We start from the raw sequence: 14,625 nt of genomic DNA, 5'->3' as shown, positions 1-14,625 counted from the left end.
AATAATAGCCCATTAGCAACAGCACATCTAGAGCCCAGATCTTGGTTTCTATTACTACTCTCCAATAAAAGGAATCAGGGCTCCTCAGAGAAATGACTGATTCTAGGACTGGGGCAGGACATACACAAAATGAGCCTGGAGCATCTTGTGGTACCAGAAAGTCAGGAAGTGTTAAACACACACACAAACATGCATGCTAAACACAGATACACACACACACACAAACTCACACACCCCAAAGGGAGTATGTCAAAGGAGCACAGGCGCCAAAAGCAAAAGCTCCCAATGGCCAAAGCTGGAACAATTCAAACAACAAAATAAAGTAGTATTGGATTATAACCCAAAGGATAAAATAGATATCCATGAGTCTATACTGATATAAATAAATGTCAATAATTGAATAAATTAATGTTTAGGGGAAAATAGACAAATCTGTGTGGAAGAATTCCAAATACTTTATGTACATACTCTGTCCTCAAGGAGGTGGATCATAACTCTCCACTCTTTGGGTTTGTGCTTCACATAGTGACTTCCTTCCAACAAGTGTAGTGTGGAAGGGGTGGAGGAGTAACTTTACAGTGGAGAAATCTGAGACACGACCTCAGCCAGGTTATCAAGGTCAACATCAACAGGCAAATCACGTTGATAGCATGTACCCTTGATAAGATGTTATAAAAAAGGCACTTTATCTGGTTGTCCTCCCAATAAACCATAATCCCAGTCTTACCATGAGAAAAGCATTGGACAGTTTACATTAGTGAGGTATGCTACAAAACACTTGATCACTGCTCCTCACAACCGTCAAGGTTGGGGCTTCCCTGGTGGCGCAGTGGTTGAGAGTCCGCCTGCCAATGCAGGGGACACGGGTTCGAGCCCTGGCCTGGGCAGATCCCACATGCCAGGGAGCAACTAAACCCGTGCGCCACAAGTACTGAGCCTGCGCTCTAGAGACCGTGAACCACAACTACTGAGCCCATGTGCTGCAACTACGGAGGCCCACGCGCCTACAGCCCGTGCTCCACAACGAGAGAGGCCACTGAAATGAGAGGCCTGCGCACTGCAACCAAGAGTAGCCCCCATTTTCCGCAACTAGAGAAAGCCCACGCGCAGCAACGAACACCCAACACAGCCAAAAATAAATAAATTAAATAAATACATTTAAAAAAGAAACTGTCAAGGTTATCAAAAACAAGAAAAGCCTGAGAAACTACCACAGCCCAGAGGAGCCTAAGGGGGCTTGATAACTAAATGTAATGTGGTGTCCTGGATGGAAGCCTGAAATGGAATTAAGGACACTAGGCAAAAGCCAAGGAAATCTGAATAAAGTACAGACTCTGGTTAATATTATTGTATTAATATTGGCTCGTTAATTGTAAAAAAGGTACCACACTAGTGTACGGTGTCAATAATCGAGGAAAGTGGGAATGAGATATATAAGAACTCTGTATTATCCCCTTAATTTTTCTGTATATCTAAAACCATTCTAAAATAGATACAGTCTATTAGATAAAACAAAAAAGGTAATGATGATTTGATTGTAACATCAGACTAGTGATACTTTGAGATAACTATAAAAACTGCCTTAGGAAATTGTCTGTGGTATCTGCTGGGGATATAGTCACAGGTACTCCTAATATTATTGTGGTTTGTTGTCTGCATTTAGATTTAAAGGACATGCTAAATACTAAATTGCAGCTAGAGGTTAGTGAAATTAAAGATGTAATATTCCCATCCAGATTCCACATACACTTTGATACATATTAAGAATCCCCTGCTCTTTGGTGAGGTCTAATTTTATGAAAGTGAAACTCAGAGAGATGAATTAGGTTGTTCCAGCTTTTAAAAAGTCCGCATTCTAGGGTCAAGAATTCTTACTGAGCCTTGTTGAAACTGTTTGCTACACTACCTCCTAATTTGGGAACTGCTAAACAGAGAGTTGGGAACTCTTCCTAGATTAAAAGTACTGCCTTGGCCTTGTGCAATTATACTGTTTAGGTTGCTGGACAAATCCAAGGATAAAACTGGCCTGGACCTAGTGATGGGCAATTCCAAAAGCAAGCTGAATGTGAGAAGTTCACTCACAGAGAACCCTAGTGTCAAAAAGCCTCTCTACTTGGGAATGGCTGAACACCGGGAAAATAAGCCCTGGTTCAGCTGTAAAGAGAGCACATCCTTGGCCTTTTTTCCCCCTTAAGTCCGGAAACTGATGATCTGGTCAGCTTAGGAGAGGGAGGGAGGGAAGGAGGGAGGGAGGAAAATGAGAGAGAGAGAGAAACCTGTTAATAGCTGGTGCCAATTTAAAGAGAGAAGGAAAGGGTTTATTATATACGTATATGCTAATATTATTCCTAAAGCCAATTCTGATAAATCCTTCGGGAAAGAAAGAGATGCAGCCACCTGTTAATGTGGCTTCAGCTTCTTTGTTTCCAAATGTTACAGCGGTCACCAGACCAGCCATTCCACTTGGGGCGGGGCCAGGGGGTTAGAGGGGGAACCTCTGTCCACTAAGGACACTACTGAACAGCAACAAAATCTTGGGGCGACCCCTCTCTCTTTCCTCGAGTGCTTTCGCTAGCCGGTCCTACTTCCCCACTCCTTTGGGAGTTTCCTGTTCCATTACGTAGGCAAGAGGGCGAGAGGTCCCAGCTTTCCTAATTGTGAGTGGTTTGGCTGGGTGTGTACGTGCGAGTAACTGTGTGTGTGTGTGTGTGTGTGTGTGTGTGTGTTGAGGGAAAGTGGAGCTTGCTACAGGGGCTTAGAAAAACTAGTCGCCAATTTAAAATATTTTCGGAGTGTTTGAATGATATCTTCAAAGCTAATCCCACTCTCAAATTCAGCGAAATGAACAATACAGACAAGGAAGATGAAGAGGGTGGAAAACCCACACAGCGGAATGGAGCTGTCCATGCCGCGGGAGTGACAGGGGAGCGCTCAGAGGTAAGGCGCTCTGCAGAGAAAGTCACTCTGGCTCTTCTCTCTCGGTCCACCAGCCGGCGACGCTTCTTCTGTAAAAGCATTCCTAGAAAATAACCCTACAACCGGGAAGGGTAGCGATCTTTGAGCGCAGTTTCCAGGAGCCGGTCCCCGCAGCAGGGAGAGGCCCCTCTCCCCCCGCGGCTGGCGCGGAATGTGGCGATCCGGCCCGGCGCGGGGGATGACTTCCTGCGGCCGGAGCTCGGCGGCGGGAGCGGCGGGAGCAGCTGCTGCAGCTGGCAGGTGGGGTGGGGGCCGGCCGAACTGACCAAGCACAGACCCGGCGCGGCGGCACTGCGGCCCCGGGGCAGCCGGCGCGGGGACATGCGCTGATTCGATCCCTCCGGAGAAGGTAAGCAGCCCGGCTATTATTAGCCTCGGCCACACTGCGCGGTGCTTTCTGCTTGGTTAGTAATGGGGTTTGTAATACAGAGGGAAGAAGGGGAATATCCCTGCCGCCTTCTGCAATGGGAAAAGGAGCAGCAACTGGAATTGAAATATTAATCAGCCAAGTGCTTGAGATGATTGGAGGAGCGGTGTTACTGGGCAAACAAAGAAGGCGGTCAGCCTCTGTAATCTTAAGATAATCAACCATTGCTGTGCCACACTCGCTTCGATATTGAAGAGGATTCAGAATGGAAAATAATTTGAGTTTCACTTTTACGTTGCTACCTTCAACCTTCGCTTGGTTAATTTCTGGTTTGCGAGCAGCAGGTTCTTGTCAGCAGCCTAGAGAAGTAATCGGAAATCTTCCCTCTCCTTTTGCCTTCCTCAGTCTTCTCCCTTTCCAGTTATTAGAATGGGTCTGCACATTTCAACGTCAAACACCCACTTCAATACTGAACCTTTAGAAAGAATCTCAAATTAGAGGAGAAACTTACCTCCTGGAGTTCAGCTTGGGTTGAGCAGCACTTGTCCCCACTTCTCCCTTCATTTACCATCTTCTCTTGTCAATCATTTCATTGATTCCCCCACCCCCCACCCCGGGGATGCTGTGCTCATTAACAAGCCAGCTCTTGTCAGCTCCTGTCCACCACCTCTGTTCCGTGACTGATTTTTCAAGGACCCAGAAAGGACATTGCCTTATACCATGCTTGGACTATTATCTGTGTCCTTCCCCAAAATACATGGCATGAAAAATCCTTTAAACCCAGTACCAACATGGTTTCCGATAACTCCCTTCATTGTAGTCACTGCAGCTACCAGATGGGTTTCGAGGACAGCAGAATCTGTTGGGGTGTGAGAAAGAGGGCTATACCTACATATTTTGCTCCACGTGCATAAGACTAGGTGGAAGTAGAAATGCAAATGTCAGTCTGTCCCGTTTTTCTTGAAGCTTTTTTAGTCCAGCTAGGTTGTGAGACACCTAGCTGGGTAGGGTATGGGGCAAGTCCTCCTGCAAAAGCAAGCAGTGTGTTTGTCCTAGGATTCCCCCAATAACCTCAAAAGAGATTCCAGAGAGGCTTTTCCCACAGGCAGTCAGAAAGCCAGGGGAGGTGGCCAAGGTAAACCTCAGGTTATTTGGGCATCCTCAAGTTAGTCTCCCCTTTTGGGGGTTCTGACCTAGGATTTCCCCACAAACGCTTTGCTGCTGAGCTCAAGTGCCCATTCTTGTTGCCCACCTAGGGATGTACAATTGAATGATATTCTGTGAAATGGTGAAGATTGCTATGGTGGGGATTACAAATGTGCCACTTCACCAACAGAGAACAGTTGCAATAAGCCAGACTGTGTGGTGTCTGTGTGCCAATATTCCATTTAAAAAGAGATTTGTTATCTTTAAATCTGAAATTAAAGAGACAGTTTGACTCAAAAGGCCATGGGTTTTATTTTAACAAATTAAAATAGGAGACCAATGAAAAAGAGGTCCAGGGTTTATAGCTAACCTTCTTACCTTCTTTTTTAAATATTGCTTTAGAACAAGATACTGGTTCTGAAAAATCATGTTACTTCTATTATATATCGTTATTGTTTTTCTGATTACAAATTCTCTATTTATAGATACACTTTGGAAAGAGTTGAGTTGGTTTCTTTGTCTCTATCTTCAGTATATGAGGCAGAAGGAGTGGAGGGGGGTGGGCAAATCCCACTCCAAATGGCCCCCTCAGAGAACTGTTCCCCGGACCATGCAAACCTCTGGACCGATATTGTTTTGGCTGGTTGTTATTATTATCTTTAAATGTGGTTTGGGTTTGAAATATTAAATTTTCAATATTCTAAAATTTTGGCTCAGGCACACCAACTAGAAGAGAGAACAAAGAACAAGAATAGCAAAACTATTTTCCACCTTTCTTACCTAATTGTAAAATATTTAATTATATGAATAATTATTCTGAATAATAAGTGAAAAACATATTAAAATAATAATTCATTTTTTAGAAAGTAGCCCAAGGTTTATGAAATACAGGTTAGTGCAATTGATCTTAAGTACAGTAAAAATTTCTGTAATTTTGAAAGGTGTTTTTATGTTGAGTATTAGTACATGAAAATATGCTAATGATGGTTAGAAATTGAAATGTCTGTTACTTGGTTTCTGAAGAAACTGAGTTCTTTGGCAAGAAATGGGTCAGGATTAGGGGACTGGAGCCGCCAAAGCCGGCATCATACCTGCCAGTGATTGTATAGGTGAGATGAATGCATTAAGTTATGGATTAGGGTTGGAGAAGCCTTCTGGGGAAGAAAGAAAACAAGATAGAAAATAGAATTTGTTATTTTAGTGCAACTAAGATAATTAAATTTAAGGTATTTCTGAATTTGGACTTCGTTATATTTAAACAATTTCTGAGGAAAGTTTCTAAATTCAAAGCCCTAGGTAGAAATAGTTGTATGATTTCCTAACCGAAACTAATTTATGACTCTATTTCCTTTGTTAAAAACGTTTCCCAGAGAAAGGAAAAATTAATTGCCCCGTGTTAAGGAGGAGTAATACCAAATAGAAGGATGTATTCTATTAGTTGCTAAATGAACTGTAGGAACTTTTTTGTAGATATGACAAGATAGAATTGAAATCAATCTGTTGCTTTCCAATCACGTAAAAAAAAACATTTAGTCTGGTGGGTGGTCAGTGTTATCAGTAATTTAAGACTTGAGTACCCACTTAGGAGTCACAAAGTTGCCCTCTCTTTACAAACGGCATTTTCTGGTGCTGCATTACTGCCATTAGCTACAATTGAAATAGACTTATCCTGAGATTTTGGAAAACAGAAAAAGAAATAGTAGGATTAATAAGGCTTTGCCTCCACTGAGAATAGGTAGGAAAAGTGCTATTTTGAAAGTTATCAATGGCCTCTTAATTGCCAGATTTCTGCGCTGTTTCAACCTGCTCTTTATGTCTTTATTTTTAAGTTCTCTTCTAAGTTCTTTTTAAAAAATTTCACTGCTTAGTGTTTTATTCACTAAAATAGCATTTTTAATTGAAGTATAGTTGATGTGTAATATTATATAACTTACAGGTGTAAAATATAGTGACTCACAATTCTTAAAGGTTATACTCCATTTATAGTTATAAAATATTGGCTATATTTTCTGTGCTATGCAGTATATCCTTATAGCTCATTTTATAATAATAGTTTGTACCTCCTAGTCTCCTGTCCCTATATTGTTCTTTTTTTTTAAATTAAATACTTGTGTTCAAAAGTATTATTAATAAGTAATACATAAAGAGATATCTCTTTATCTAGTTTCTCACTAATCCCCTTAAATTACCTCATGACCAGCCTAGAACAAGTGCTGTTTATTTCTAGTTTGTGCCTCATGATATCACGACTATATGTCTTCATTTGTTCCTTTCACTCACCCTGCTACACGTTGAAACCTTGCTCACAGCATACACTGCCTCTTCCATGAACCCTTCCCCATACCCACCTTCCTTCTCATTTCAGATGTGTTTCTCCCTTGTCTAAATGCCTGTGGCACTTTCTATTTTGGTCTATCCTTTAGTTTGAACATGATTTGCTGTTGTAAAATAACCCTAGGGAGCAGAGTCTTTGACTAACAACTTTTTATTACCTGAAACTCATAATACAGTGCCTAGCTATGTATATGCAAAGTAGATGTTCAGCAATTTGATTTTAGTGAAGAAATTAGCTATTATTTTCCAGGGGTGTATATCCACCTACTCTAATATCCAAGTTAGGCTCTAAATAGTGTGTGCAGGTACATTTTAGTTTAAAATCCCTATATAATAATATAGTGAAAGTACATTCAAACAGTTATATTCAACAAAAGTTATTGTGAGCTTACATGCCCTTAAGTGGATATTGGCTCATCCGTATCAAAAAGCATAGTAAGCATTACAAAAGAAAACTTTAAAGAAGACATTGTACCGGCTTTCAGTATGCTTTCATTCTACGGAAAACAAGTAAGCAGGGGAAGATGTCTTGCATAAATAAGTACTAGTCTTAAAGCGCTCTGCTAGGTACTTTCATCTATGGTGTATAATTTCATCCTTCTACTATATGCTAATTTTACACTGAGACTCAGAGATCTTACCTAAATGGCAGAGATTCTTTCCACATTCACATGCTGTTCTTTGAAGTGTTAACGAGTGAAGGAAAACTATAAAAACATAATCAGAGTAGTTTAAAATGGTTTTGTGGTCAGGCTTTCCAGTGCTTTTTAAACTTTTGGGTCTTAACATCCCCTTTAATAATTCAATAAAGGCTATGCGTCCACTCCCCAAGTACATACACAACACACACACATAGAATTTTGCCTGTAATTGCAGGTGTTCGCGGACCTAATAAAGCCCTCCTTTGCAAATGCTTTAAGGACATCTACGCTGGGCTCAGGTTTTCTTTTTGCTTGTTCTATGCTTAATATTTATTTTTGTACCTATTAAAATTAAACAAATTGTTATCTGTTATAGATTGAGATATAAACCTAAGCAGCTTCGTACTTTACAACTTTTCTTTTTGCATTTTTGTATTCTGTCCTTCTCTCTCACACAAACACACAGATTTATATAAATGAGATCAAATAATACTCTTCTGTGAAGAGAATGCTTAGAATTTATTCTTAATGATTTTTCTATATATCACACGTCAGTGTTAGCTGTAGTCATCATGTTGTACATTATGTCCATAGTATGTATTTATCTTACAATTGGAAGCTTGTACCTTTGACCATCTTCCTCCAATTTCCCCTCCCCTGACCCTCTGTCTCCTGTAACCACAGGTCTGATCTCTTTTTCTATGATTGTTTTCTTTTTTTTTAGGTTCCACATATAAGTGAGATCATATAGTGTTTGCCTTTCTTTCTCTGACTTATTTAACTTAGCATAAAGCCTTCAAGGTCCATTTCTGTTGTCTCAAATGGTAGCATTTCTTTGTTTTCTTACAGATGAATAATATTTCAGTGTGTGTGTGTGTGTGTGTGTGTGTGTATACATATAATACGTATATATCTATAAATATATAAAACAACCTCTTTACCCATTTGTCCATCAATGGGCACTTAGATTGTTTCCATGTCTTGGCTATTATAAATAATGCTGCTATGAACATGGGGGTGCAGATATCTTTTTGAGTTAGTGTTTTCATTTTCTTTGGATATATTCCCAGAAGTGGAGTTGCTAGATATATGTAGTTCTAGTCTTAATTTTTGAGGATCCTCCATACTGTTTTCCATACTGGCTTTACCAATCTACAATCCCACCAACAGCACAAGGCTTCCCTTTTCTCCACATCCTCATGAGCATTTGTTATCTCTTGACATTTTTGAGGATGACTGTTCTAACAGGTGTGAGGTAATATCTCAATGTGGTTTTAATGTGCATTTCCCTAATGACTAGTGGTATTGAGCATCTTTTCATGTACCTGTTGGCTTTTCGTGTGTCTTCTTTGGAGGAATGTCTATTCGGGTCCTTTGCTCATTTTTTTAATTGGGTAATTTTTTTTTTGCTATTGATTTGTATGAATTTTTAATTTATTTTGGATATTAACCCTTATCAGATATATGGTTTACAAATATGTTTTTCGCATTCTATAGGTTGTCTTTTCAATCACTTTGTTGATTTGTTTTTGTTTTCGTTTGCTGTGCAGAAGCTTTTTAGTTTGATGTAGTTCCATTTGTTTATTTTTTATTTTGTCGTTTGTGTTTTCAGTGTCATATCCAAAAAGTCATTACCAAACCCATGTAATGAGCTTTATTCCTATGTTTTCTTCTGGCAGTTGCATAGTTTCAGGTCCTACATTTGAGTCTTTAATCCAATTCAAGTTAGTTTTGTGAGTGGTATAAGATATTGGTCCAATTTCATTCTTTTACATGTGAATATCCAATTATCCCAGGGTTCCCTTGTATGTAACTTCTCTCTTTTCTCTTGCTGGTCTTAAAATTCTTTCTTTGTTTTCGACTTTTGATGATTTAATTGCAATGTATCTCAGAGTAGCCCTATTTGAGTTCAACCTATTTGGGCTTGTTTGGACTTCATGGATATGGATGTCCATTTCTCATCCTAGGTTTGGGAAGGTTTCATCCATTATTGCTTTAAATATACTTTTTTTCCCTTTCTCTCTCTCTTTTCTTCTTCTGGAATTCCCATACATGAACATTGTTTACTTTATTGTGTCCCATAATTTCCATAGGCTTTCTTCACTCTTTTTATTCTTTTCCTTTTTGTTCCTTTCACTGGGTAATTTCTAAAGTCCTGTCCTCCAGTTTGCTGATTCTTTCTTCTGCATGGTCGAATCTACCTTTGAAACTTTCTATTGAATTCTTCAGTTCAGTTATTGTATTTTTAAAATCTAGTGTTCCTGTTTCTTTGATGTTGCTACTTCCTTGTCAAACTTCTTGTCTTGTTCATGCATTGTTTTCCTAATTTCACTTAGCTGTCTGTGCTTTCTTGTAGTTCACTAAACTTCCTTAGGAGGATTATTCTGAATTCTTTGACAGTTCATAGATATTCTCTTTTTTTTTTTTTTTTTTTTTTTTGCGGTGTGTGGGCCTCTCACTGTTGTGGCCTCTCCCGTTGCGGAGCACAGGCTCCGGACGTGCAGGCTCAGCAGCCATGGCTCATGGGCCCAGCCCACTCTGCGGCATGTGGGATCCTCCCGGACCGGGGCACGAACCCACATCCCCTGCATCGGCAGGCGGACTCTCAACCACTGCGCCACCAGGGAAGCCCAGATCTTCATTTTTTTAAGGTCAGTTATTGGAGTTTTATTACTTTCCTTTGGTGGTGTCCTATTTGCCTAATTTTTGTGATCCTTGATTCCTTACATTGGTATCTGCATATCTGAATAATTGGGCTCTTCCTCCAGACTTAACTGGGTATTATATTCAGTAGTAGTAGTACATGGGGCTATGAATTAGTTTCCTGGCAGAGAATCAGAGCTTGTATAGGACCTGGCTCTGGACAGGACCCAGAGCCTGGATAGTTCATTGTTTGGGAACCCAAATCAGGCCAGAGTGTGCACTTAATTCCCTGGTCAGGTGAGGGCACTGGTTTTGCCCTGCAGAAGGGGGAGGCCACAGGCTGTGCTGTCTGTTCAAGTGCCACTGTATCTAGGGCTGTTTAATGGGCTGTACAGCTTCCCATGTTCTCTGGTTAGGTTCCCCAGTTGGACGTGCTGAAGGCTGTATTCAGTGATGAGTAGGGCTATGAATTAGATTTCCTGCCTGGGTGCAGCAGGAGAAGCAGCTCTAAAGCCAGTAAAGCTCTTTGTTGTCTTAACTCCAGCTGATCCACACTCCACGTTCTGTGGCTGAACAAGGCCACTGGCTTTGCTTTGCAGACTATCAGCTCTGTCTACCCTTCTCTAGGCTTGAGCACTGCTTGGCCGCACAGTTTCTAGGAGTTGTCACCAATCCTTCTAGTCAGATGGGCCAGGAAGACACTCTCCACAGCAGATGGGATGGGGCTAGTCCCAGTTCCTTTGCCTGGGTGGGATGAGGAGGGACCACTCCAGGCGACTCTTAATTTCTCAAACAGGCTCCCCAGTTGGGAGGAGCTGGGAGCTCCTCTCAGCCTTGGATATGAATGAATCTCCCTGCCTGTGCATGGTACAGGATCCCTCCACACCTGATACTGGCTCTGCTTTGTACCAGAGCCAGTGATGAGCTCTGGCTGCCTGCCTCTTGGCTGGAGCACGACTGGGCCAAATAGCTTCCAGGATTTATTGCCAGCCCTTTTGGTCAGATGGCCAGAAGACACTCTCCACAGTGGGTGGGCTGTGACTCTGCTCTTTCCCTGGGTATGGGCAAACCAGGTTCAAGGGCCAGATGCGTATCAGGTGGATCTGTACCCTGCTGAGTTCCCCGGTTGTAGTGTCCCACCAACCTGGCTCTGTAGATAAGCAAAGGTGCCAGTTGTGATCACTACTTGGGCACTGCAGGTATGAATTCCATCGGTCGCAATCCATGTGCTGGCTGTTGCATGCCCCTTCCCCCTTCATCACAGTCCAACTTTTAGTGGTCAAACCCTGCAGATTCCCCTGCAATCCCAGTGGAGCAGGTTAGAGCAGTGGCTCCCACAAAGCAACCCCAATGCTAGTGGTGGTGCTTGCTGTCCCCCAGTTCTCTTCTCCTACTGGAGGAACCAGAGGTTCAGGGGAGACCTCACCCATGGTGCTCCACTGGCTTGGGGGAGGGGCAGTGTGGTCAACGTGTAGCTCCTTTTCTCACCCTTCTAATGCAGTCTGTCTTGGTCTCTGTGGTGCACGGGGGTGCTTCAGCCTCACCTCCATGTTCTAGGATTCTCTCAAATAGTGTCCTGTTTCCAAATAATTGTTAGTTGTTCCTCCTGTGGGGGACGTGGAGCCAGGAATGACCTTGGTGATGTCACCCCACTCTGGGCTTACTTTGACAATATGTGTGTCCTTTATAACCCAGACATTTCTGGTACTTGAAATGAGGTTCTCCTTTTATTGTTCTCCCTGCTTTAGGACCTAAACTGGGAGCTCTTCATTAGCACTGGCACAAAGGCTGCTGAGATGACTAGGAAGCAAGTGCCAAGGAGGATAGTGAATCAAAGAACCTTGATTCATGGAAAAGGAATCCCAGAAGGAGCTCTAAACGTTACACATTCCAAAGGATTTATTCAGGGTTTCCCAATCAAAATCATTTTTACAAAAAAGAAACAGTTCTCAGACTTCGAGTAGTATACTGCCAAGTATGTGGAAGAACATTGCCAGCAGTTGAGTGGTGTGGTCTGCTTTGAAATATATTCAGTTTGCTTAGGATGGACATATGTCTACTTCAAAGTTACTATTTCTTTCTAGTAATGCTGTCTACAGTACTATATTTGCTTTTGGCAAGTTAAGAAAACAATGACATCCCTCCCAGGTTCTAAAACAATTACCAGCATAAAAATACATTAAACTTTTTAGCTGATACTTAAGGAAACCAGTACTAGCTAGCATTCCTACTGATGCTAGTATTCAAAGAGAGGCGTGACAAAACCATTAATCTAGAAAACACCAGGTTGGAAAGATGGAGAGAAAGAACTCAAGAGGACTACTTAAGCTGTTGCTTTCTTTACATGTCCCCAAATATGATAATAACCATATAAGCTCCTAAAATAAGTGCAATTTTATGCAAACTTCATAGTATGCCTAGTATGAGGTAAATTTGTACTTTATTTTATAGTATATTTTTATTTTTTATTTTGGTAAAATGTCCCATAATGTAAAATTTACCATTTTAACCATTTTTAAGTGTATCATTTATTGGTATTAAGTACATTCACAATGTTGAGCAACCATTACCATTATCCATTTTAAGACCTTTCTTGTTATCCCAAACAGAAACTGTACTCACTAAACAATAACCCCTTATTTCTCCCCTCCCCTTAGCCTCTGGTTAACTCTATTCTATTTTCTGGGTTTATAATTTGCCTATTCTAACTACCTCATATAAGTGGAATCATATAATAGTTGTCCTTTTGTGTCTGGCTTCTTTCACTTAACATAATGTTTTCAAAGTTTATCCATGTTATAGCATGTAGCAGCATTTCATTCCTTTTTAAAGCCATACAATGTATAGTGATTTTTAGTTGCAAAACACTTTTAGTACATTGTGTTTCTATTATATTAATGATATCTAGCATATATCACTACCATATTACCTTTAGTAGATGCCCAGTAATGTGTACTATGAGTGAGCCATAATTTCATTCAGTCAAAACCCATTGATAAACATTTATTAAGTTCCAAACAGTTTTATGATTTCAAGAAATGTGGTAATGGGCATAGAGGTTCATGTCTTTATGTCCTGGAGCTTTTACTTTTGATGGAAGAATTCTTGGAGTGGCATGGAATGGTATTGTTGGGTCAGAGATTATGCAGAAACATTTATCATTTGAATACATACATTGACTATAAAAACCATCAGCTTCTTCAACAGATAATATTCCTGTATTTTATGTAACCATTTATGACTATCTTAAAAATGAATGCAAGTAATGTAAGGGAATCCACTTAATGTGATTTGAGCAAGGAAACATTCTCACTTTTTTCATTTCTAGTTCATGGAAGAAAATTCCTATACACAAGTATTGAAATATTTCAAGTCTCTGGATCACACATTTCATCATTTCAAAAATATTGCAGAGTACATCACGGATGTCAGTCAAGTCTTGTAACAACAGTGTAGAAAACTAGTAACATTTATAGCTAGTTTGTTTTTAAGCTTCAGCAATGGATCAATTCTATCCAGCCTAATCTGTAATTTTAATTAGATTAATTTTTAAAATAAAAAAGATTAATTTTTAATTTAAAAGTATTTTTAGTTCATATTTATGTACCTGCATTATGGTAAATCTTTTATTTTGTTGTTTTTTTTCTTAGTTTCTCTTCAGAGTATCTTTGAAAATTTATTTTTAAACAGAATAATTAAAGCCCAAAGATGAGAATGTCTCATTTAAGATAAACTAAAGGACGTTGGAATAGCTGAAGTATGAACACAATTGGCACAACTTTTCACTACCCTCCTTAGAAGAAGACTGTTTTGATTTGCATGGTCCAAGAAAGGAGAAACAGATAACTTGCTGGGGATTGCATCCTGCTTTACTTAAATTAGACATTAACAGGCTAAAAGGGCAAGGATGAAGCAACCTGTTTATAACATATTTTTGAAAAGCTACTTAAAGGTGAAGAGTGGCAAGAACACAGACAGACACACCCTAGACATTTCACTACAGTATTTTAAGGTATGCCTTTTCTTTGGTTGATAGGGATGGAGGGACCTATTAATAAACATTTCTCCTATTTACTTTTGTCTTTATTGCTGTCTAATCAAACCCTCATTAAAAAACAGACATAAAACAAATAAGCATTCTGACTTTTGCCTGAATAAGCAACAACAAGCTCACATCTTAAACAATGGACTGCAGTGGCGATGAGACTGAGGATCCTTGGTCATTGCAACAGTAGCAGCAACACAACCTGCTTTGTTCCTTCTGTTGTATATACTGCAGAGTCTGAGTAAACAGAGAGAAGTCAGTGATACCTTTAGTGCCATTTCTTACACTCCTCTCCATGATCTTTCACACTCAGGTTCTCTGGTCATCTCAGTGTAGTGAAAAACCACCAGGATGTTAATACCCTCTATCCATTCACAAAACTTAATGCTTCTGAGACTTGCAGAAATCATGTTGAATCTGAATTGGTGGTACCCAATAGAGTCACTAAGAATAATCCGTCAGACTCACCAAAT

The 14,625-nt window shown here is 40.2% G+C and overlaps 1 long non-coding RNA gene across 1 annotated transcript; it reads left to right on the top strand.

The window, feature by feature from the left end:
- Positions 1-2,703: 2,703 nt before the first annotated feature.
- On the top strand, positions 2,704-12,726 carry LOC309801630. Its single transcript, XR_014293623.1, has 3 exons — positions 2,704-2,937; positions 9,954-10,115; positions 11,856-12,726. It is a non-coding gene; the product is annotated as an uncharacterized lncRNA (long non-coding RNA).
- Positions 12,727-14,625: the final 1,899 nt, after the last annotated feature.

The sequence above is a fragment of the Mesoplodon mirus genome, assembly GCF_964341445.2.
Source record: "Mesoplodon mirus genome assembly, contig: SUPER_3_unloc_11, whole genome shotgun sequence".
Taxonomy (NCBI): domain Eukaryota; kingdom Metazoa; phylum Chordata; class Mammalia; order Artiodactyla; family Ziphiidae; genus Mesoplodon; species Mesoplodon mirus.
Note: the sequence above shows the minus strand (reverse complement) of the source record. Positions and strands in the feature narration are given on the sequence as shown.